This window comes from Danio rerio, chromosome 22 (assembly GCF_049306965.1).
Source record: "Danio rerio strain Tuebingen ecotype United States chromosome 22, GRCz12tu, whole genome shotgun sequence".
Lineage (NCBI taxonomy): Eukaryota > Metazoa > Chordata > Actinopteri > Cypriniformes > Danionidae > Danio > Danio rerio.
In genome coordinates, this window is record NC_133197.1 from 12,900,956 (window position 1) to 12,927,384 (window position 26,429).

The window sequence follows — 26,429 nt, forward strand, 5'->3', positions numbered from 1 at the left end:
AATAACAGCATAAATCAATACCTACAGTTGCACCACATGGTAAAACCACAGATTCATGACTCACGGTAGCCATTTTTCAACTTCATGCTGTTTGGATGAAAAGCTTGAAGGGTTTTTGTGTGTGTGTGTGTGTGTGTGTGTGTGTGTGTGTGTGTATTGTAGATCTCATGCATAAGCTGTCTGTTGTTGAACTAAAAACACTTCCATCAAATTCTAATCATAGTGAGTAACAACAGCTCTCAAACGCAGTGTTTGTAGACTCTTTCTAACAAAGTGAGTTTTCCCAGAAGTCCATGACCTGTTTAGGTAATAGTTTAGTAGTAGTTTCAATTATGTTTTTGGTTGAATTTAAAAAAGATTTAATAGTTTAAAACAACATGTTGTCTGCATTGGTGACACAAATTCCTATGCTTGAACTAGTACCCACATAGCAAAATATCTCTGGCCCACACAAACAGCTGTTGTTTGGCCCACATGCCACAGTGAATTACGGTACATGACTGGACCAAGTCTGGCTTCTAGACAAAGGCCAAACATGGACCATATCTCCCATATCAAGTCTCAGCCAATTTAATAACCCATAACTGGGCCTGAACTGGGCCAGATTTGTTGATGTGTCACGACTGCAATGAAATTGATAAACCCATAAAGCCTTGCCTTTAGGTTCACTATGGGTGTGCTTTTTCTCGAATCAACCAGATTGGCAGATTTTTTTCCCTTTATTCAAAAATAATTACAATGTATTTTAAATGAGGGTCAAAATAGGCCAAACTTACATGGCCCACATATCCATTGTTAGCATGTGGGCCAAATACTACATTTGATATTTGGCCCAAGTATTGTGTGCCGCCTCTGCCAAATCCGGGTCATGTTTGGCCCACACGCTGTATGCCAGTGCCGGATGAATGCCTGCTGTGCAAGATTCATGCCAAATCTGGGCCAGAATTCTTTGCTACCTGGGTAGTTAACTGCCAGGATTTGTTCTAACTTTACAGACATGTACACGCATGCAATCGATGTCCAAAAGCAAGTGATGGACTTGTATTCACTCAAAATAGAAGCATCAGTTTGTCATGCAATATTGTAAACATGCCAGATGGGTCTCTGCTGACTTCTCCATATAAGAAATGTGTTAAGAGCTATTAAAATGGTATCTGATGTCAAAAATTACTTTCTGGAAATGTATAAAAAATGAAAAAAGGGCTATAAATGAGGCGAACAGCTGTGTTCATTAGACAGCTGTAATATGCTGGCATGTTAGCTTGACATTTCTTACATTCGAGTATGAAAAAGTAAGAGAGTGATGAGGCAACTAAACAGAAGGCACACATTACCTCTTTAAGTCTAATATATTAGCAACATCCCACCACTAATATAAAAGCTACTAGGGATGCACTGATATAATTTTTTTGGAACCGATTCGATCTCGATACCAAAATTCGTACCGAATACGACCGATACAGATCCGATCCAGATACTGTTTGTGTTTATTTATTTATTTTTTTGTTCAGTTTCTATAGTTCTGATGATAAACTCAAACAATATATCTTCTTTGGTAAAAATAACACACCTACTGACCAACTGTATATGACAGACTGACACAATCTAACTAAAAACATGATGCTATATACTATGGGCTACATTATTTGAGCATTCGTTATGACATTGATATGATCTGTTGTGGTCAAGCTTTTATTTCCTTTTTTAATTTTACGATTTTTCTTTGAAATCTGTAATAGGCTACCACTATTGACCCTAATTGTTGGTAAAATAACCAGTATTTTAGAAAAGCCTGATATTTTCCTGCTGGTTTGAAGCAGACTAAACTAAACCGTCTGAAGCCAGTTTTAATTATATTCAAGTCAATGAATTAATACCTTTAATAAATAAAATCTGTTCTTAAGAATGTGGTGTGCCACTGGTTTCTCCCAATTCGTTTGTAAAGCGGCATGATAGAAAAGAAGGTAGCCTAGTTTCTGATGTTTTCACTCTCCAGGAAAATGCTCTGTTTGCACGATTTGATTAAAATCATCTTATCCAAATTCTTTATTAAGATATTTCAAAACTTTATAAAATGTGTAAGCGAAGTGCACAACGCCCTCTGCGCTTGACTATAAACCGGATTTGAGCTGGTCTTTCGGCTTTCAGCTGGTCTAATATCATCGTATCAAAATACTTTATACATAATATTTCAAAACTCCTTTATTGTTTTTTGTTTTTTTAGTAAATATCTAAAATCTTTTTTTGTTTTTAGACAGGCCATTGTAAAATGAAATCCAGCTGAATCAAGCGCTCTAGCACACAAATGCTGGCATCTAAACATGCATGACAATGGAAAAGCAGTTGTTCCTTGCGCCACCTGGTGGCTATTGCGTAAAGCACAGAAAGGTTTTTTATTTTTAAATGAATAGGCGGCCTTTACAGCCGCAGTAAGTCGCGTGACTGCTGTTGACAAATTGCAGTATTGTGTGTGCTGAAGCGCACTTTCTTAGTAGCCATATCTGTAGGCCTACTTTGTATGTGAAGAGCAGGTAATAACCCTCTCTACTCTCTAGTGTTGCGAAGCGATCTGCTCATCTAACAGACACAGCACAACATGAGTTAGAAACTCAATACCTACAAACTCCATGCTGCAGGTCAAAATGAACCCATTTAATGGAAAACACAACAAATTTCTCCACTGATTATTTAAACAAACAGAAACAAAGTCTTGGAAAAAGTTTTTCATGTTGTCATGAATACGACAGGCAGTTTGGATTGTGAATGGACAGAGAATGATTGACAGGCGCAGCGGCGGGAAGCGCTGAACTGAACATGAATTAAACCACATGAATATTCATCTGTATTTCACATTAAACTATAGAATGGCTTCAGAACATTTGAGATATAGTAGGCCTACATGACAACTTTCTAGTGCCTTGTAATAGGCTACCTTCATGGCTTTTGTTGGCTTATAAATTACTCAGAATATAGCTCATGCGCAGAATCGGATTTGGATCAAGGACAGCTGACCGATACCTGATCCAGCAAAAATATGCGGTATTGAACCGATATCGGATCCAAGTATTGAGATCACTGCTTCCCTTTAAAATTACCAACAGTTTTTTTTAATATTCACTTTATTACACTAGTAGCACTGTGAATTTAGTTTTGCTAACATTTTGTTGCAAACAATTGCTAATATTAGCAATACACCACTGCTTATACAGATTGCTAATATGCACAATTTCTAATATTAGCTAGTAGCCTGCTGTAACATAAGAAAACACACATTAGCGGTGTAGTGCTAATATATTTGTAACAATTGCCAATAATTAACAAATAAATATCCTCTAACACGCATAATAATGCTGTTAAGAAATACACAAGTGCTAATATTAGCAATATGCTACTAACATTAGCAATACATTTTGGCTAACAGAAATAAAGAGTAGATAAAATTTGCAATATACCATTGCTAATAAATAATAAACTACTGCCACATGCACATCAGTAAACAATCCCTAATGTTAGCAATACACAGAGAGTACTGTATAAACAGCACTGCTCATACCGAGACATACACAACTGCTAACGTTCACAATACACCAATGCTACTATTAGTAAAAAAAAGTTTAACTACTTGTAAGTCAAGTTAGAAATCCAGAACTAGCAACTTTAAGACATGCTAGAAATGATTTAAAATGCAGTGGCAACCGTGTAGCAAATTACAGTAAAATGCACCAACTTCTGGCAAACAAGTAACTGAAAACATGTTAGTAACATCATAGCAACTACTATTACAACTACATCGTAGCTTAACAACCACACAACTGCACGCTAGCATTCACCCACCACACCATGATGCCAGTGATTTATACAAGCATTCACTTTTTGTTCATTTTCTGCTTAGCACTCTCTCTCTCTCTGAACCCATCAGATCCTCCCTCTGTTCCTGTTTTCACCTCATTTCGTCTGTCTCTCCATCTTTTAACATCTGTCATCTTCACCTCTTCCTGCCAGTCATGCCTATCTTTCTTTTTTTCTTCTATCATGCCACTTTTCTTGTGATTCATCTCTTCCACTTCTCTGCACTTTGATTTTGACCTTCTCTCTTGCTACGCCATCCTTTTTGCATCGGTTTACGGCTTATCCCCAATTTCTCACTCGATCCATCACTGTAATCTCTTCCAAAGTATCCCACAACTACATCTTTTCTACTCAACTTTAGTCTTGCACCTTTAGCCAGAATCTGAATTGCCTCATCTTACCTCACCTTTACTTGTTTGCTAATGAAAAGTAGAACTTTACTAGTTCCGATGTTTCATGCCTCACAGCAAGAAGGTGGCTGGTTTGAGTCTTAGTTTCTGTGTGGAGTTTGCATGTTTTTCCCATGTTCGAATGGATTTCCTCTGTGTGCTCATGTTGACGTGCTATAAGTGAATTGGATGAACTTAAAATGGCAGTAGTGTATGAGTGTGTGAGAATAAGTGTGTATTGGTGTTTCCCAGTAAGGGGTTGCGGCTGGAAGGGCATCCGCTGCATAAAACATATGCTGGAATATGATTATTTCACAAGGCCACCATTTTAAAACAAGAAAGCGAGGCTGTGGTGGGAAGAAACCCCGAAGTAGATTATCAGCATTGTAAATATTGCAACAATATGCTGTGGACTACAAACCCCCAGCTGTTGCTGCGCATTTTAAAACACAGATATGGTGTAAACAGAACTTTAATACCATTCAGTTAAGTTTAACTTAAACATTAAAAGCATATTAGACATTAAACAAAATCATAATCTCTTTAAGAGTAATACGCTTAAGTGTCTTCCTAGGCTTCAGGCTTCCTAGGTTGTTTCCCTGCTTCAGCCTATGTTACCTGGCCAGCGATAAAACAATGTAGTCCTCTGTAGCACATGCTCATGTTGTCTGTAACATGTTGTTTCGGTATTGAAATAAAAAAAAAACTTCCATTTAAGTGCCCGAGCGCGTTCTTAAACCACTGATTTGCCATACTAGTCACCAATGCTCAACAGAAACGACTGTGATTGGCCATGAAGGTCATCAGTTTATCGCTCTACACTGATTGCAAACACAGATTCAGGGACACTGGAGCGTCTTAAACCTGCGAAGATCAGTCGATTCATCAAGGTTCGCTCGTCTGTGTTTGGACTATGTAAACGTCGATGAAGTGCAGTGAATTGATGACCTTCACGGCCAATCACAGTCATTTCTATTGAGAACTGGTGAATACTATGCTTTTTTAAATAAATTTCAGTACCAAATTCAGTATTATGACAGGTCTAATATACTGAAAGAATCAGTTCATTAACTTGAGTTTAATAAATGGCATCTAAAGCATGTTTGGGAAAGAAAACGTTAACTAACTAGTGCCATTTACCTTAACTTAGCTGAAAATTAAGTCTGATATCTTTTTATTTTCACTACCGTTTCAGAACGGACCTTTTGGTCACTCGGAAGGCGATGAAATTATAAATTAGTGTCCCTTTCTCTTTGCTGATAAGTTGGTACACAATGTTCCTGTGTGACTCAGGCGATACTTCTGAGTTTCTTCCCACCACAGCCTATTTTGAAGTTAGGCACATATAGTGGAACCTGCAGACAAGACAAATTATCCATTGAACAAGTACCAAGGCAATTAACACCACCAAATACACATCACTTTTCCAAAAACCTACTGTAGTTTCTTTTTTTTTTTTTTTTTTTTTTTTGAAGACACGAAAAAGAACCTCGCTTTGTGATGAAATGGAACTAGAAAATTGCTGGACATTGTGGCAGAACATCAGATGCATTAAGCAGGTCTTTTTTCGATAATCAAAGGCCGTAGTGCAATAAGAGCTGCAAAGTGGCAACAAGGCTGACCTTGTATGCACTAAACATTTAGAGAATACCTGTGAAATGCTGGAAATGATCAGATGAGAAAACGACAAATATGCCACCACAGATAAAACTTGTTGAAGATGGCATGCTGCTTTTATGTGCCTTATGCTGAATGAGCTAATAATGAAAATGATGAGATCTTCACTAAACACACTGTAGGGGTCAAAAACACACATACTTTTACTTAAATTCATGTTTATTTCTGTAGCGCTTCTACAATGTTGATTGTGTCAAAGCAGAATAAGCAGAAGTTGTAGTAAACTGAAACCATGTCAGTCCAGTTTTCAGAGTTGAAGTTCAATTTAGTTCAGTGGTTTAATTTTCACTGCTGAAAGTCCAAACACTGTAGAGCAAATCCATCGATGTGCAGCTTCACAATTCCTAAACCAAGCAAGCCAGTGGCCAGGAACAAACTTCGGCAATTGACGAAAGTGAAGGAAAAAACCTCCAGAGAAAACAGGCTCAGTTCTCCTCTGGCCAAACTTCTTGTGTGAAGCTGCAGTCTACGCTTCAGGGGCTGGAGAACACTGGATGTCCATCGTGGAGATCTGCAGGTGTACATACTGTATTAGGATTTTGAATGGTCAGAACATCATTAATAGGGAGATCAATCATGACCTCTGAGTCTCTCAAAATACAGTACATTGCAGTGATGTTGCCATTCTGTTGACTGGCTGCCAGTTTCTCCATATTTGGCTATGAGCAGAAGTGTGCTATTTACCTATTTATTGTTATTCAGTGAAGTAAAAATCAGAAAAAGGAGTAAACATCTGGTTCTTGTCCATATCGTTGTTCGCTTTACACTTGCATTACCAAGGCAACAACTGAAGCAATTCTATTACATTTCAGAGAGCTCCGTTATCATCAGCAACACGGAAAATTAAACTGTATCCATGCATGACTTCGAGGTGGATCGGCAAGGAATGGAAGGTTAGAATCATTTGACCTGATAGTGGAAAGCTGGCTATTCTGAAATTCCCAATGATGCATGACACTCAAATGGCACGTCACAATTGCAAACTGTAATTTTTACATAACTTACACAGTCTAAAATTAATCTCTAAAGCTGGTCACCAATTTTGGCTCAACAACAAAGTTCTATAAGTTACTTCAGACTGCAAAAGCACGGTTAAAAGGTGTGCAACATGCCTAATGTTTGCTTGGTAATTTTATACCCCTCTAAAACCAGCCTGACCCGCTAAAACCAGCTAAGACCAACATGACCAACTAAGACCAGCTAAAAAGTGGCCAAAACCCCTCTGAAACCAGCCTTACCAGCTAAAAACAGCCAAGACCAGCTAAGACGAACCTGACCAACTAAGACTAGCTAAAAAGTAGCCAGAACCCCTCTAAAACCAATCTGACCAGCTAAAACCAGCTAAGAACAGCTTGACCAGCTAAAACCAGCTAAGACAAACCTAAAAAATTAAGAACCACAAGAAAGTGGCCAAAACCCCTCTAAAAAACCCCTCCAGCCTGACCAGCTAAAATAAGCTAAGACCAGCTTGACCAGATTAGACCAAACTGACCAACTAAGACCAGCTAAACAGTGGCCAAAACCCCTCTAAAACCAGCCTGACCAGCTAAAACCAGCTAAGACTAGCTTGACCATCTAAAACCAGCTAAGACCAGCTTGACCAGCTAAGACCAGCTTGCCAGCTAAGACCAACCTGACCAACTAAGACCAGCTAAACAATGGCCAAAATTCCTCTAAAACCAGCCTGACCAGCTAAAACCAGCTAAGACTAACTTGACCAGCTAAAACCAGCTAAGACCAGCGAAAAGCAGCTAAGACCAACCTGACCAACTAAGAACAGTAAAAAGTGGCCAAAATCCCTCTAAAACCAGCTAAGACTAGCTTGACCAGCTAAGACCAGCTAAAACTAGCTAACACTAGCTAAGACTAGCTTGACCAGCTTAAACTAGCTAAGATCAGCTTGACCAGCTAAGACCAACCTGACCAACCAAACCAGCTAAACAGTGACCAAAACCCCTCTAAAACCAGCCTGGCCAGCTAAAACCAGCTAAGACTAGCTTGACCAGCTAAAGCTAAGACGAGCTTGACCAGCGAAAAGCAGCTAAGACCAACCTGACCAACTAAGACCAGGTAAAAAGTGGCCAAAACCCCTCTAAAACCAGCCTGACCAGCTAAAACCAGCTTGACCAGCTAAAACCAGCTAAGACCAGCTAAAACCAACCTAACAAGCTAAGAACAGCTAGAAAGTGGCCAAAACCCCTCTTAAACCAGCCTGACAAACCAGCTTTGACCAGTCTGGGAAACCAGCTAAAACCAGCTTGACCAGCTTAGGCTGGTTTAAGCTGTATTTTATTCAGTAGAGTAGCTACATGTATATTAGTTCACTAGCTTAGCTGCTGTATCTTTAAGCAAATTTGGGTTTGTCAGCCTTGTTTTTAAGAAAAAGAGAAATCACATGTAGGAATTCCCACTCAATGCAAGTGATGGAAAACTGCTCGGAGCAAACCAGCACATTCTGGTATCCTGGATGTTGGTGTGGATACTTCTCTTTCCTGGTCACACCCTGCTAATAAACTCAGCATTGGTCACTATTCAACTGTCTTCAACTCGCTGCATCTGTTCTGAATTACAAACAAAGTTTGTGCGGAGGAGTTCTTGTGCTCACTGAATGACCTTTCTTAGACAAAAACAAATCAGAAAATCCTACTTTTTGTACTAAGGGATGCCCACATTGTACGGGTTAGTATTTTGTTGAGCACAGTAAACGAATCTCAACAGAAAATGGCCATGTGGTGAAAATTCAACAAATTAGACTGATCATTGGCAAACCATTTGAAAGTTTAGACCTATTCGCTGGAGACGCTAAGCTTTGGGCGATGTAATAAACAGGATAACGCAGTATGGTCTCTATGTTTTGCTCATGGGTTTCAGTTAAAGTTCTTACAGATGGGTGAGGAACCAATGTTGTGGCAGATTTACTAGCCCCGGTTCACGACGGCGCTTTCCAAAGAGTTATGTCGCTTAGCATCGCTAGCTGTGTGAGCCATCTGCCTCCATTTCCTGTCAATCAGTCTTCTCCGGCATTCTGGGACTGATCCGGGTGTGTGGTCCTTCATTGAAATCAGGGAGAAGTTTGGCTGTGCTTCTGTAGGGAGCTGTTAAAGTCCTGGAAGAAGCCAGGGAATTTTTTGCGGTTTCCCGCAAGTGGAGATAAGGAGGGCAAAGTAGTGTGCACACACACACACACACGCACAGGCACACACAGAGAAATGCATAAACACTTACTGTCTTCCAAATCTGTCAATCCATTGGGAGAAATGTGCTTGCACGAAACACCAAGCTTAAGAGAAAATGTAATACGCCAACTGACCAGCAGGTGGAGACAACGATATGATTATCATCGAAGGGCAGTAAAACATGGGTTATTTTGCATCGGGATCTGCACATATAGATTATATTCACCCTTGATTGGATCCTTTCCATTCTGTATCTCCTTTTTCAAATCAATGGATAGTCCCATTTGGGGTTTAGAGATTAAAGATGAAACAAAAGATATGTTCATCGAGAAAGATGTGAAAATCCATGTCATCTCATACATTGCAGGTAATTGTCTCAAAACATTGATGCTGACATGAAGTCACATCTTTCTCTATGTACAGTATGTTCTTCCTTTTCTTTCTACACGCCACATTTACTCATTTTTCATGCCATAAAACAGATGTTTGCACAGCTTTAAGCTGCCATTCATCCCACAAATTGTCAGCTTAGGCTATGAATTGGCACCCTGTATGACATAAAAATAAAAATGGTGATGAAAGTTACGCTGACCTAAAATATGCTCTAGGTTACACACTGTTATCAAGTGAAAAACATATTTGTTTAAAACATACAAACCCAATGGTGTGATTTTAAGCACAGGGAATAATTCACTTTGATTATATGGTTGCTCTTGGCTAATGCTGAAATGCCTCTGAAGTGACTAAAATGACTTCAAAAGACTGAGTTCCTGTGTTTTAGATGAACTGCTTTGCTTGAAAGAACATGAAGGTGGTAGTATAATGTCAATGTGTCAACTATCCAATGTTTTGTTGCCGAAATTAAATCGTGGTTTACTTATTTAGCCAATTAACATCTCAAACCAAGCAAGAAATGAACAAACGTTAGAAAAAAATAAAGTCACCCTCCCACTGCACAGAGTAAAATGAAATTTAATTGTAGGTAAATTAGATCAACTTGTGTGTGTGTGTGTGTGTGTGTGTGTGTGTGTGTGTGTAGACGGATGTGCTGCTGCCATTTATCCAAGTTGTAGGTAATTGAATATACAATCTAACAATACAACACACTATAATTATTTGGACGATTGAATTCTCTGGCTAGATTAGTCTTTAATTGGGATTGCATTCGGATGCTAGCATTCCTAGCATATCTGCATATTCGTTTTGTTTCTGGGTTTGTGACAAATATGCTCGACGTTAAATGGTTTGCTAGTGGTTTTATCATATTCGATGTGCTAAAAAAAACATTTATTCAACATTATTCCTTTATATTATTCATTTATGTCAAGTTAATTGAATGCACAATGTAACAGTGCAACAAAGCATGAAACAATTTGAATATTTTTGTTCTCTGGATAGATTTGATGTGTAATTTAACTGTGGTTGTGCTATCACAGCATTTATTTATCAATTTGTTTCTTTTGTTATTTCAAATCACTATTAAACAATGGCTTTGCTTCCTAAATATGCTTGAGAACTTAAGTTGGCTTGTGTTTGCTAATTTTATCTGGCTTTTTGGTAGCTAAGCTAGCTAATAGCTACAGTATATGAGTCCTATGCAATTTACGATGTACTTAAAACTACTGTTAATCCATGTTTTAGGTAATTCTATGTATAAAACCATAAACAAAAACGACTTTACTGCACATTTTTTGTTCCTGGATAGGTCTTTGCTAGCATACAAGCTACATTATTCATATACTAATTCTTTAATCCTTATTATTCCAATATTATTCCAAATGATCAAAATTGTGGCGCTAATTTGCATGTCTTAAAATGCAAACGAGTGTTACCTGGTATTAATCAGGTAAAAATGCCCTGTACTATAATATTCTTCACTTTAAATAGCTACAACGGCATTAAACGCACACACAGCTACTCCCACTAGAGGGCAGTATCATACTGTAAACGCAATACTGTACATTTGCACTCAAAACAAATAATATTTGTCTTTTCCTCACTCCATTTGGCCAATACTTGTGCTTTTAAAGTGATATTTCCATCTCTGCTGTATAAATGTTTAAAATCTCAAAGCAAGGAAGTTTCTTATTACAGTTGTCTCTTATAGAAAAGTTCAGACTTGCAGACGTAACTGGGGAAAGTGCAAATGGATTGATAATGGACTTTATAAAAAGAGTCATTTCTATTTCATAAAATGTCTGTTTACAAGAGGAAATATTAATAATTGATGCTGGACTATTGCTAACTGTCTGTCCTGCGTCAGTCAATATGGCTTTTTCGGCATTGAATGATAAAGGGTTTAACATGAAAATGCATTACAGAATCACTGTTAAATAGTGAAAGAGACACTAAAACAAGTGACACAGCAGGGACAGGTGGCATGCTGGGAGAAAAAAAAGAGGACTAGACTGATTAAGACAGCTGGGTGTGGGAGACAGAATGAATGACACAAGAAAACTGCCTTGGCGATATTGAAAACGTCAAGCCGAAGGTATTTATACCATAGGGAGCCAAACAGGAAGTAGATTCTTTTGACAGGGCCAAAGGAAGCATCACATGCATCATTCACCAAGAAGGCTATCCCAGAATGCACAGCTCAGTAAAAAAAAAAAATACTGTATGGCAGGCAAGTAAGATTTAAAAAAAAAAGTTAAAAATAATACACAAAAAGTGTGTGAATTTTAGCATTAAAATAACATAACCATTGGATGATGACCGAATGCATTACAATAAATTTCTAAATTGAGCATATATTTCATTTAGATAAAAGTAGTTTAATAACAACTACATAATAAATACACTACTGTTATATATATATATATATATATATATATATATATATATATATATATATATATATATATATATATAATAACAGTAGTGTATATATATATATATATATATATATATATATATATATATACACGCACGCACGCGCACACACACACACACATACACACACACACACACACACACACACACACACACACACACACACACACACACACACACACACACCTGCCACTTTATTAGGTTCACCTGTTGCTTGTTAATGCACAGGCTCACCAATATTGGACAATAAAATTTTGAAAAAACATTTGGACAATAGGATGGTAGGGTCAGAATTTGGCATCAACAACATGAAAGCATGGATTGTTGCTTTCAATTATTGCTTTCAAGTATTGTTGCTGACAATGTCCATCCCTTTATGACCACAGTGTACCCATCTTCTAATGACTACTTCCAGCAGGATAAAGTGCCATGTTATAAAGCACAAATCATCTCAGACTGGTTTCTTGAACATGACAATGAGTTCACTGTACTCAAATGACCACCACAGTCACCAGATCTCAATGCAATAGAGCCCCTTTAGTATGCGGTGGATGTGGTGTTTTCAATATGGACCAAAATAATTGAAAAAATAGTCATTTATAGTTACTACTGTAAATAGTTATTATAGTAGCTTATAGTTATTAGTTCTATTGAATTGCGATCCCTGGGGTAATTACAGACACAGCAATAACATCAGATGCAGCAACTTAATTTTAGAACACCAAGTTAAACTTTCTGGCACATTTACAGCACTCGCATATATTAAAAGAAAAGTCAACGAAGAATAGACTTGGGTCTATTGGTGTGTGTGTGCCATTGCATGCAAGGTTTCTGTATTTATAACCAACTCAGAAAATATTGGGGGCCGCGAGTCACTAGCATTGTTATTTTGGGGGTCACGGGCTGAAAAGTTTGAGAATCACATAATGGATGTCCTTTCAGCCGCAACCCAGTACTAGAAAACACCCATACATACACCACATTCATGCACACACTAAGGCCAATTTACTTTATCTAATTTACTTACACAGCATGTCTTTGGACTGTGGGGAAAACCGGAGCACCCCAAGGAATCCCATGCAAGCACGGGGAGAACATGCAAACGCCACAGAGAAATGCCAATGGGCCCAGCTAGGACTCAAACCAGCGACCTTGCTGTGAGGTGACGATGTAACCACTAAGCCACTATGTTGCCTTATTTATATGTGTGTCTATATATATACATACATACATTCTACATTATTTCAGTAACTCTAAATAAAGCCTCCAGCTAAGCAATATACTCTATTTATATAAACTGAGTCTCCTGTGTGGCGGTTGTAAAAATTAATGTAAGGAGGGAAACTTGAAACAATAGACAGATTGGCATGGATGGAGACAGGGTGGGCGGTTGAAAAGGGGCCTTGACTGATGGATGAACATACCTGAACTCTCTCTCTCCCTCTCTCTCTCTGTCTTGATAAGTACTGGCATCAGCGGAATAGAGCAAGCTGTCCTGTCAGCCTTAATTGCAGAGGAGCGGAGAGGTGAAGGAAAAGCCTCCTGGGGTGGAGAACGACATATAGAGACGAAAGATCCACCACACACAGAGATGAAGACAATCGGCGGTGAAGGTTTCTGCAGTATCCTGTCTCTCTAGATGATAACTGTGTTAAAAGGAAATGCATAATTATTAACTCATGGCATTATTTTAAAGAAACAATGATTTTATTGAAAATTATGATGTAAGAATAAAGAAATCCCCTCTTATGACACTATTTTAATAACAATAATTTCGGGAGTGCCCCAAGGATCTATGTTGGGACCTTTTGAACATACACAATTAATATAAACACTGTTAATTTTACATTTACATTTAGTCATTTACATTTAGTCATTTAGCAGATGCTTTTATCTAAAGCGACTTACAAATGAAGACAAGGAAGCAATTTACACAACTATAAAAGCAACAATGAATAAGTGCTGTAGGCAAGTTTCAGGTATGTAAAGAAAGTATGAGAAGCAAAACATTAGTATTTTTTTTCTTTTTTTTTGTAGTAGTTAGTGGTGGAGCCAGAGTGGGAATTGCAGATTAGTAAGGAAAGTGAAGACTAAATAGTTTAGTTGTTTCTTGAAGACAGCGAGTGACTGCCGTTCTGATGCAGTTAGGAAGTTCATTACACCAACTGGGCAGATTGAACGCGAGAGTTCGGGAAAGTGATTTCTTCCCTCCATGGGATGGAACCACGAGGCGATGTTCATTCACAGAACGCAAGTTTCTGGAGGGCACATAAATCTGCAGAAGTGGGAGCAGATAAGGAGCGCAGCCAGAAATCGCTTGGCAAGCAAACATCAGAGCTTTGAATTTGATGCGAGCAGCGACTGGCAGCCAGTGCAAATGGATGAGTAGTGGAGTGACATGTGCTCTTTCAGGTGCATTAAAGACCTCTCTTGCTGCTGCGTTCTGAAACATCTGAAGAGGTTTGATAGAGTTAGCTGGAAGCCCAGCTAGTAGAGAGTTGCAAGAGTCCAGTCTGGAGAGAACAAGAGTGTAAGAATGGTTTTAACCTCAGCGGTTCAAACTGTGGTTCTGCCGAGTGACTAAAAAGTGATCAGCATGATGGTAAAAAACTGTACATTTCTAGTCAAAGCATTCTTCTGCAATCTTATACCAAAAACGGAAATAAGGGCAGTATTAATAGCTATAAATGTGGGAGAGCGTTGATATTATGTGATTGTATTGTATTGCTATATAGAACAATTAATTGTTGATATTAAAACAAAAGTAATTCACAAATACTTGAAAATGAAATGATTTAATGAGAATAATTCTCTATGGTTACAACTAAATTTATAACAAAATACTGTATAAAATGATAAAATATGAAATGATAAAACATATGGTATAAATTGTACCCAGCTTAAATGTAAAATTAAAGTTACCAGAGGTAGAAGGAGAGACACGGAGGGAGGGAGAGAGAGACAAAGAGAGCAGGCCCAAAAGCCTGATTGCAGTAGAAAATAGACTCCAGAAAAGGAGAGGAGCAGAGTAGGAGAGAAGCAGGCCAGGAAAAGAGAGGGCAGGATAAGAGACAGAGCTCGAGTTTACCACCTACCTTGTATCTTTCTTGACCATGTGACTAAAGCCATTCAAGACATTCAAACTCACCAATCAACATGTGACCATACCATAAAACTCCCAAAGTCCACACAACAGGCCCTGATCTTATCAGTATCTGCCTTTGGAGTCAGTATAGACCTTCTTGAGTCAAAAAGACATGTTTTGTCATATAAACAAATGCATATGATAATGTAGCCTCTTACAAGAGCTTGAACAAGGAGTTGAGCTGCATGTTCAGATAGGAAGGATTGGACCTTTTTAACATGCACACACAATTAGCATAAATAATGAATGTAAGATGTCCCAACACAAATCCATGGAGAACTCCTATACATACATTCTATACACTGGCTGGCCACAATGAAAGAATGTAATTAAGTTTCGGAAATAAATAAAGGCAAGACTCGGAGATGAATTAACATTTTTCTGTGAGCTCCTGGAATTGTTTGTGTACCATCATTTTTATTCAGTGACATGATTTCATTAGATTAAGCGTTCATGTGGATTTAGTAACCACTGATTTAAGAAATATGCTATCAAAAATAAATGCATTAAAATGCAGTTAAGCCAAAATTAAACTCTTCTTCAGTCATGGAATATGGGACTCATGTTATCTTAACTTCTGATGAAGTATCTGATCTTAAATCTGTAAAAAGTAAATCTAGGCCATGTACCGCATAGGGGGCATTTTTTTCAACATACATATACAGAAGTATACAGAAAATGTGCATCCTTTGATACCCAATGTTTCCCAGGTCCTTCGGGAACTCTCTCTCTCTCTATATTTGTACAGAAAATATATAGTTGCCCCTTTAATTTTCCAAAAAAAAGAGATCCAAAGAAATTCAAGCAAATGAAAAAGGAAATAGACATCTACCAGTCTGGAAAAGATTATATAGCCATTTCTAAAGCCTTAGGACTGCAGCGAACCACTATGGTTCAGAATAAATACACATTTTCGACAAATAACCAAAACATGGAACAGTGGAAAACCTACTCTGGTGTGGCCGGCCGACCAAAATTATCCCAAGAGCACAGTGACAACTCATCTAAAAGTTTACAAAAGACCTTAATACAACATCCAAAGAACTGCAGGCCACACTTGCCTCAGTTAGGATGAGTGTTCATGACTTCACCATAAGAAAGAGACTGGGCGGTTTGAATGGCATGAGAGTTCTAAGAAAACCACTGCTGACCAAAAAGGTTCATAGCAGTTTTTCCAGGATGATCTGCAAGATTTTTGGCAGACACTGTTGACTTTTTAAAAGGTGCGTGTCCTATTATATGTGCCAAAAAAACGTAGCTCTGCATTTTAAAAAAAGAACATCATACCAACAATAAAATGTGGTGGTAGTGTGATGGTCTGTGGTTATTTTGCTGCTTCATGACCTGGAAGACATGCTGTGATAAATGGAACCGTGAATTTTGCTGTGTACCAAAATATCCTGAAGGAGAATCTCTGGCTATCTGTAGTGACCTCAAGCTGAAGTAAACCTAGGTTCTGCAGAAGGACATGTCTATATTTCTGAATGGCTGAAGAAAACTAAATAAAGATTTGGAGTGGCCTAGTCAAAGTCCTGACCCAAATCCAATTGAGTTGCTGTGGCATGACCGAAAATCCTCCAGTATGGTTGAAATTCAACAAATCTGCAAAAATGAGTTGCCAAAATTTCTCTACAGTTGTAACAGACTCATTGCAAGTTATTGAAAACGCTTGACTGCATGCTGTTGATGCTAAGCGTGGCCCAAACAGTTATTAGGTTTAGGGACAAGCTATTTTTCACACAGGGCTCTGCAGATTTGTATTTAGTTTTCCCTTAATAATTATATTTGCCTAATATTTAAATTGGTTTTATGATCTGAAACAATAAAATATGACAAACAAGACAAAAAATAAATCTGTACTAAACTATTCTGAAGGAAAATGTCCAGCTATCTGTTAGTGACCTCAAGCTGAAGTAAATGTGGGTTCCTCAAAAGGACAATGATCCAAAGCAAAGCAAGTCCACTTCGGAATGGCTGAAGAAAAGCAAAATCAAGACTTTGAAGTGGCCTAGTCAATGTCCTGACCTGAATCTAATTGAGTTGCTGTGGCATGACCTTAAAATGGTGGTTCATGCTTAAAAACCCTACAGTGTGGCTGAAATTCAACAATTCTGCAAAAATGAGCGGGCCAAAATTCCTCTACAGTGCTGTAACAGAGTCATTGCAGGTTATTGAAAATGTTTAACTGCAGTTGTTGATGCCAAGCATGAACCCAACCAGTTATTAGGTTTAGGGGCCAGCTATTTTTCACACAGGGCTATGTAGTTTTGTATTTTGTTTTCTCCTAATAATCATCTTTGACTAATATTAAAATTGGTTTGATGATCTGAAATTTTAAAGTGTGACAAACATGAATATAAACAAATCTGCAAGGTGCAAACACTTTTTCGCACCACTAAATATATATATGTGCATGTGTGTTTGTTATGTGTAATATAATATTACTATGGCAACTATAGTAAGACTTCCAGTTATTTTTATTCAGGGAGAAAATTGGCATCCTCTGCACAGTACACATACAGTAGAATTGCTATGAAAAAGATAGAAAGATGAAAGAAAATCTTCTGACGACCCAAGGATGTATGACAGGAAAAATGTTGGAAAAGGGGACAATAAGGCAGGGCAATTATATTGCTGTTACAGTCATGTTTTTACTTTGAGTTCATGTGACAGCCTATTTGCAGTTTAGAAAGCAAAAAAGGAGAAGGGAAGACACCAAAAAGAAAGAAAAAAGGCATTTAAAAGTAAAAGAGATTTCAAAAGCATATAAAGTTTAGACTTAAGCATAATAAATAAAATGTTATTTCTAATTAGCATTACATAAGCAATATAAACGGTAGTCATTTACATTAAGAATGCATGAATATACTTCAGCACAAAATCTGCAAATTCTCAGCCTGCTCAAGCTTTATATAGACACTTAATAATAAACAATGACAGCACCATAAATAAGACATCAAAACCCTTCTGTGACTGTGTGTATATTTGTGCTTTCTGGCCGTCTAAGGCGAGCTCTGAACTTTGACTTCAGCCACTCGCTGTCAGTCCCAGGAGATTTCTGAGCCCGAGGGTGAACTCAGGCATCATTATATTATACAAACACATGCAGAAATACTCACGCACACACATACACACACACACACACACACACACACACACACACACACACACACACACACACACACACACACACACACACACACACAAATCAGCCTGAAGGGCTCAGGATTCGTACTGTATCATCACACACTGTTTCTCTCATACATGTATACAGATTAATCTTCTCGAAAACCACCACAGCAAATCACATTTAAATTTAGATACTGTAGCCAAAAACATGTGCCTAAAATAGCTCATTTAATTTAATCAATAGCAATAGATGTGAAATTCCTTTAGTGCCTTACTGTGCACAAGTCTTTGGCTACTATCTACATAAAAAAGCTGCAATATTTTGCATGTTTGTCCATATTTATTTTTGAATCCATTAGGTATTCTGTATGTATTTAGAGCAGGGGTGGACAACCCTGTTCCTGGAGAGCCACCTTCCTGCAGATTTCAGCTGCTACCCATATCAAACTCACCTGAACCAATTAATTAGGACCTGAACACCACGTGATGATTACAGGCAGGTGTGTTTGATATGGGTTGCAACTGAAATCTGCAGGAAGGTGGCTCTCCAGGAACAGGGTTGGCCACCCCTGATTTAGAGGATTACATGCATTTAAAGTAGCTAAATTACTTCTTAAAGCAAAAGCAGACATGTGTTCAGCCGAGGACAAATAATTAAAAAAAAATTATAATAATTTATATAAATATTTGATACTGGCCACACAATTTAAGTAATTTTTGTTTTGTTTTATCAGTTTAAACCTTTAGCGGTTTAATAGTCATCTAAATAATGTTTAATAGAATTTTAATTGTACCTAAATGTCAGACAGATCTACACCGCCCCAAAGATGGTGCCACTAACTCTGTTAGTTTTCTTGTGTCCAAAGAATATAATTTTTTCCTGTAATTTAGTGACTCTTTATTCCACGTAATAAATGAACTAATCCGTCAACAATTCGAACTGTAAAAACATTAAGTCCCGTTGAATTGATCAACCTACAGTAACATCCTTTAACATTCCACTCTGAAAAATATATCATGCATTGCTAAAAACTTTCCCTTTCCTTTGGCGTAGTCTCTGCTTTTAATAGGTTTAATTAATTTTAAAGCATTTTTTAAATATATTTGTATTAGCATCTAATTTCATGACAAATTCAGGTATTAAATTTTAGGAGCTAGGCTGCACTGAATAAATGAAGACATCAGGACAGATGACTTGCAGAGGATAATAACAAAAGTGTGGCTTTATTTATAATGTACATAATGCATTCAAAGCGATTTCATAATTGTTACTATCAGCGGATTCGTCACATGTGCACATTATGACTGCACAATATGATTATACTTGAATGACGTCCTGAATGAAGCAGTAAATGCTCGTTCTTGTGCACAATGATGAACAATGAAGGCGCAAACCATCAATCAGGTGTTCTGCTTTAATGACGATGAACCTCACTGAGACACCCCACCCCCACCCTTCTCAAAAAAATAGCTTCGGATTTACGCAATTTACAGGGGTCACCCCATTGAGCTTGGAAAATACGGAAATTCACATTTATACGGAATAATCACATCCCTGCAAAAGGCTGGTTAATTTGTCTCTCCACCAAGCACAGCTTGAACCACTTTGGGGAGAGTGTGCTGAAGTTTCCTGTAATATCAGGCCTCATATTCAGCACTTTTCAGAGTTCTTTTTTTAGATTGAGGCCATCATATCTTTCCTTTTCTGTCTAGGCGATCCCATACTGCCTCTACTGTATAACATCCTGGTCTGGACTCTGTGGAGGCCATTTCATGACTGTCTGTGTTTCATCAGATGATTTTTTGTTGGAACATTACTATATCGAAAAATACCAATACTAATGAAGTGCACTCCTAAAGTAACATCTTAATACATTTGAATAAACTCATTCGTTCATTTCAGAATTCACAATCAATCCTATTAAAATCAGACAATATGGCCACCATCAGTGGCACAATTGCAACCCAAACCATAACCCACTGAAGGCTTTCTTCAAGCTCTCTGTACCTCATATCTTGGATAATTTCTTTCTCTAACCTGTTTGTATTAATAAAAAGAAACAAATATTTTTATATATTGTCACTATTTTGTCATTAAAACAACAAATATAACCTCCATCGGATCAAGTTGGCCTGATTTAACATGCTGAATCTGCGTCAGCTGAAGAGTGTGATTTGATAGGTTATTCTATTTCTACCTGGGGATACTCATTCCAATGCCCGCAGAGATTATGCAGCACCATTGATGCGATACAAGACCTGTAAAAAAAATTATTCCAAGGTATCCATAATCCTAGACCAGGCCGTATCCTGAGCTGATTCTGTGGTGGTCATGGAGAAGTGGAGAGCATTAGACTGATTCCAAAAAGACGCCAGTGACAGATGGGTCCACGCATTGATTCTTTGCCCCAGCCTGAACACCCACCAGTGACCTACTCACACTTGCAGTTCTCCATGATGGACATCCATCATTCTTCAGCCTTGGTTGGCCAGAGGAAAAATGGTTCTGCCCAACAGAGCCTGGTTTCTCTCAAGGTTTTTTTTTTTTCCCTTTACTTAGTCAGTGGCAAGGAAAAATACTTCAACTGACATGCTTGGATTGAGACTTGTGGAGCTGCGCATTGATGGATTTGCTCTTTGGTGTTTGAACTTTAAGCAGTGAAGTTTAAAACCACACTGAACTGAAAACTGGACTTTACTAGAACTTCTAAAGCGGCTTTGACACATTCTACAATGTAAAAGCACTATAGAAAACAACATGACTTGAGTTATTTAGCAATAAATCAGAATGCGAGAACAAAAATTGAAGACCCAAAAACCCAAGATTCAAGTCAAGTCAAGAAGGAACACAAAGAAGCCAGATGTAATTTGGCTACATTTCCTAAATATTTACAAATGATATGATTATTAGATTATCAGACATTTGCACGAGTGCATCCCTCTATGGTGAATGATAAGAACTGTGATGATGGAACTAAATGCTTTGTTTATGCACAGTCTGTGCACATATTATTTTCTGTTTTCCATTAGTGGAATGAGAAAACAGGTTACAGCTGGGTGTGAAAAGACACGTCCTCTCACCCAGGTGTAGAACAGTGTGTTCACGCAAAGTTCAAGAGTTCACACTTAGCTGATGATTTATAAAAGCTTGTTTGGCATGCTGTCCCGCGAGAGAGCCCCGAGCTCAAGGGATCCTTGAGCCCGGGGCTTCCTCCCGTTGGCAGAGCGAGAGGGGAGACTGAGCTCGGTGGATCTCAGAACTCCCCGACTGCGGTAGCTAAGGGAACAGAGGGGTTAGACAAATGCTTGATTGTTATGCATGTTGAATGTCTTTGGATTGTGAGAGGAAACCGGAGAACCCGGGGAAATCCCACGTGGAAACGGGGAGAACATACAAACTCCTCACAGAAACACCCACCGGCCCTAAGGGACCTGGGCCGGCAGTGTTCTTGCTGTCGGGCTCGCAGTGCTAACCACTGGGCCACCGTGCCGCCCAATCAGAGGTAAAGGAGGAGAATAAAGGAGGTTTCTTTCAAACGAAGATAAAATTAGCTAAAACTGTGGTTATTTATAGTAGCTTAGGGCTCATGTGATTGGAAGATAGTGATTAGCAAATACGGGACCGGCCGTGATAAATCATAAGCACGTGATCCTCTCGAAATTAGTTTATGAATAAACTTCACATTTTTGGACTAGGCCAGACGCGAGTCGATGTTAGGTGTCAACACAATTGGTTATCAACTGCGCTAGTTGTTTGGTGCCGGCTTGGTGTGTCCAAGCCCTACTCTCAGGTCATAGTTCTATTCATTCTGGACTTTCTGTTCTAGTAAATCTGTTACCTATTTGCTATGTCTGGTCATTACAGAAACATAACCAATGTACTGTAAAAAAAAATCTACCAGACACTAAGATTTCTTCTATTATTGCCAGGTTCATAAATATGGACGCCACAGCAAGCTGCGAGCTTCAATTCTTTCATGTAGGGAGGTTAAAACAGCATGTTGTTCTGGACACAGATCAATGCTCAGCCACTGTAGCAGTAAAAAGGAAGAAACAAAGCAGGACGCCATGGGAATTTCACTCCAACTTGAGTCTTTTAGGCCCTTTCCTGAAAACTGGACTGTAATTACATTTATCGGGTAAGAATTACTCAGTCCACTTATGTAAATTAATAAATTCAAATGATTTATGTAATACCGTACTTTCAGCAGACATTGTTGGTTTCAAACAACAACAAAAAATACAATAAGCAAGTCATGAATTGGCTGTTATATGAGTTTACCTAACAGTGTCTGATTTGGACAAATGTTTCATTTTGAATCTTTCATTTGAAATGCACAAGTGGATCTCTATTGCAGTAAAGCCATTTGCAATAAAAGATGACTTTCAAATTCAGCCACTTGAATTTCAATCAACCCAAAGTGTGTTTGGGATTTTACATGTAATGAGTGGCAATTACCTTTGAGCCGCTTTGCCAAGGCTTAATGGTGCATTGGAAAAGGTTTAAAAACATTCATGTGTAAGAGCGATCAGTCTCGATCCATAGTTGCAGGGCTTCAGGTAATTTGTTCCTGGCAACATTTGAGACCCATATAGCTGGAACACCTGTGCACACTGGCAAAAACATGTTCCATGACCACATTGGATTAACAAAGTTCATGGACTTCCACAGAAACAAACTGCCCATGAATACTCAAATAGAACCTACTGTGGAGATCAACTACACTACAGGTGTCAAACACAGCTTTGCACAGTTAAACTTTAACCCTAATTAAACACACCTGATTAAACTAATTGTGACCTTCTGGCTTGTTTAAAACCTGCAGGTAAAGCTGCGGTCACACTGGGCTTTTCCTCCCATAGACTTCCATTCATACGCAAGCAAATGCGTCAGACCGGAAATGCAGGGTCATGCATTGAGTTTCGCAGGTTGCTGTGGTGCAAAGTTCAAGCTTGGTGAACGATATATATAGGGGGATTCCTCAAAATGAAGATGACTATAGTATGGAACTTCGGTTATTTATGGAGACTGAAGCTGCGGTCACACTTGACTTTTCTCCCCATAGACTTCCATTCATACTCACACGAATGCGTCAGACCGGAAACTCAGGGTCATGCGTTAAGTTTCGGAGTTCACTGCGGTGCAGTGAAGCTTGGTGAACTCTGGCCTGCGAAATCGCGTCACTTGACTGTGTGAGACCAATCAAAACATGACCTCTCTGGAAAAAAAGTTCAAACATGGAGCAATCGCTCGCTTTTTTAAATGTCTAATAATCTTGTTTAATCCCGGCCCTTTTCGCAGCGCCGTACCAATCAGACAAATACTGACACAAATACTGACACACCATAAATTATCAGAGCTTACTACTCCAGTCATCTTTGTCTTGAAGAATCCCTCTTCCACCCCTACTCCTCCCCTTCTCTGATAGGGCAGCACAGCGGCCCAGTGGTCAGAACTGTTGCCTCTCAGCAAGAACGCTGCTGGTTCGGCCCTCTCCGGGCTGGTCAGCATTTCTGTGCAGAGTTTGCATGTTCTCCCCATGTTCGCGTGGGTTTTCCTCCCACCATCTTAAGACATACACCATTAGCAAATTGACTACTTCAAAATAGCATCCTCTCAGTCAAATTTATCCCAACAGTTCACAAGCAGTGGAGTTCTCGAGACCTAGCTGAGCTCAAACTCTCCTCTCACCCTTTAAACGAGAGGGAGCCCCGGGCTCAAGGATATTCTGAGCTCAGGGCTTTCTCAAATACTCTTTATTACCAATTATCAGCTATGTATGAACTCTTGAAGAAAGACATGTAGATTGGTTTGGCACAAGAATCAGAATTAAGAAATGCTGGCTTGGTGTATTCCACATTACCTTGGCTCTGCGTCACATCAGAGGGACATGTAAATACAGCTTTTTTTAAAGAGTTAATAATAATAATAAGGGGGGGGGGGGGTCTCCTTATCCACCACCAGTGTGCAGCATCCACCTGGATGACGCGACAGCAGCCATTTTGCGCCAGACCGCACACCATACACCAGCTGATGGTCGAGAGGAGACTGTGATGAAGCCAATTGAATATGCGGATGGTTAGGAGGCCATGAAAGGACAGAGGCCAATGGGCAGATTTGGCCAGGATGCCGGGGTTAAACCCCTACTCTTTTCGAAGGACATCCTGGGATTTTTAACGACCACAGAGAGTCAGGACCTCGGTTTAACGTCTCATCCGAAAGACGGCGCTCAATGAGCAGTATAGCGACCCCGTCCCTATACTGGGGCATTAGGACCCACACAGACCGCAGGTTGGGCGCCCCCTGCTGGCCTCACTAACACCACTTCCGGCAGCAACCTAGCTTTCCCATGTGGTCTCCCATCCAGCTTCAGTGGGCGACCATGTAAGAGTTGCAGAGAGCTAGCTGCTGATTGTGTGCAAGACTAGTTCCGGTTTCCCTTTGTGTAGTAACAACACAGATACTGCCCCCTGCAAGTCTTGAAAGTTACAGTACATCCACTCATGCAGTCGTAGAACGTACTTTCTAGTTTCTGTTTGGTTTATGCTCACTCAGGTTTTTGGTACAGATGAAGCTGACAACACAGTCGGCTTTGTGTGTCCCAGGCATTACGCTCACATAAGCAGACTTTAAACATGTGAGAAAACAAGAAAACCACTTTGTGGCTCATTTTGGACAAGTGACATTTCCTGGAGGTGTGGCAAATTATTAGAAAAATTGTAGCAATTTTTTTTGAAAATCACAAAAAAAACATACACCAATAGAGACATAAAAAGCACAACTCGCACAGTAATCACTTTCAAATGAAACGGCTTTGTGCAGTTAATGATCACCTTGATCAATGATCAGTTAAAAAATCTCACCTTTATGATGGGCATACTTCACCATGCACATTATGATGTGCATTTCACCATGATCTGTGAAACTCACTTATGAATCTAAAAAATAATGTATGAAGTTATCCAGTTTGGACAAGCTAAAGAGCAGCCAGATTATCTAAAATATACACTGCAAAAAATGCTTTTCTTACTTAGATTTTTTGCCTTGTTTCTAGTCCAAATATCTAAAAATTCCTAAATCAAGAAGAACTGTCTAGACAAGCAAAATTTATCATCTTGTTTTGTTTTCCTTAAAACAGGCAAAATAATCTGCCAATGGGGTAAGCAAAATAATCTTCGGTCAAAAGAAAAAACAAGATTAATTTGCTTACCCCATTGGCAGATTATTTTGCTTGTTTTAAGCAAAAACTCATTAATATTGGCATATTATTTTTCAAAACAAGACAATATGTTTTGCTTGTCTAGAAAATGCTTCTTAATATAAGAAATTTTAGATATTTAGACAAGAAACAAGACAAAAAATCTAAGCAAGAAAAACATTTTTTGCAGTGTATTGATCCACAACAGAAACTATTTCAAAACATGTCAGTCCCTGTGAATGCTTGTAAACACCAAAAATGCTGGAGAATGCATGCAACCAGACACTCTGTGATTAGAATTTTTAATTTCCAGATATGTGTGATACTGTCAGGCACATCTGATGCTGTTCATTTTAGTGCAATATGCATTAGATCAGAGATAGCCAATCCCGCTCCTGGAGGATTACCTTCCTGCAGACTACAGTTCCAACTCTACCTCTGCACACCTGCTGGTTATTTCTGAGTAATTCTAAACACCATGATTGTGTTTGATTAGGGCTGGAGCTATACACTGAAGGATGGTAGCCCTTCAGGAGCAGAACTGGAATTGAATTAAATAAGGAGGAGACTGTGTTTGGTCCTGGCACTGCAATCGAAACCAATGGGGTGACATGTAGACATTTTTTTTTAGAGGTAGTCTTGTAGAAGGTCACCTCAACTGCAGTTTCTATGCATAGCTGAGTATCCCACAGACTTGCGCGCTACTACTTGAGTTGATGTGTTATTGTGTCTCTTGGCAAAGGTGACTGACCTTACCGAATTATGGAGCGGGACTCAATAGAAGTACAAATTACACTGCTTTGACAACCTTGAGAACACAAAGGCTTTTACTTGATACATGACCTTCCACTGAGTGCTGAAGTGTTAGTTTGTTTCGAGACCCAGAAACCTAGAAAATCTAGTGAAGTTCAATATTTGTGTAGCGATCCCATGGGGAATGCCAAGGAGAAATGTACATGTACTCACTCAACCTCCGGCGACCTTTGAAGCACTTCTTCCTTCCGTTGAAAGTGCAGAGTAATCACACTTTTAT

At 38.8% G+C, this 26,429-nt stretch overlaps 1 long non-coding RNA gene across 3 annotated transcripts in view; it reads right to left on the reverse strand.

Annotated features, from left to right (window-relative positions):
* LOC141380185 (uncharacterized) overlaps nucleotides 1-26,429 on the reverse strand; it is a 70,486-nt gene that overhangs the window by 6,143 nt on the left and 37,914 nt on the right. For 2 of the 3 annotated variants that reach the window (XR_012397804.1, XR_012397805.1), the window contains one exon: nucleotides 13,348-13,569. The exons of the other annotated variant lie outside the window; for it this stretch is intronic. This is a non-coding gene — a long non-coding RNA (uncharacterized lncRNA). The remainder of the gene's footprint in view (nucleotides 1-13,347; nucleotides 13,570-26,429) is intronic. 3 annotated transcript variants of the gene reach the window in all.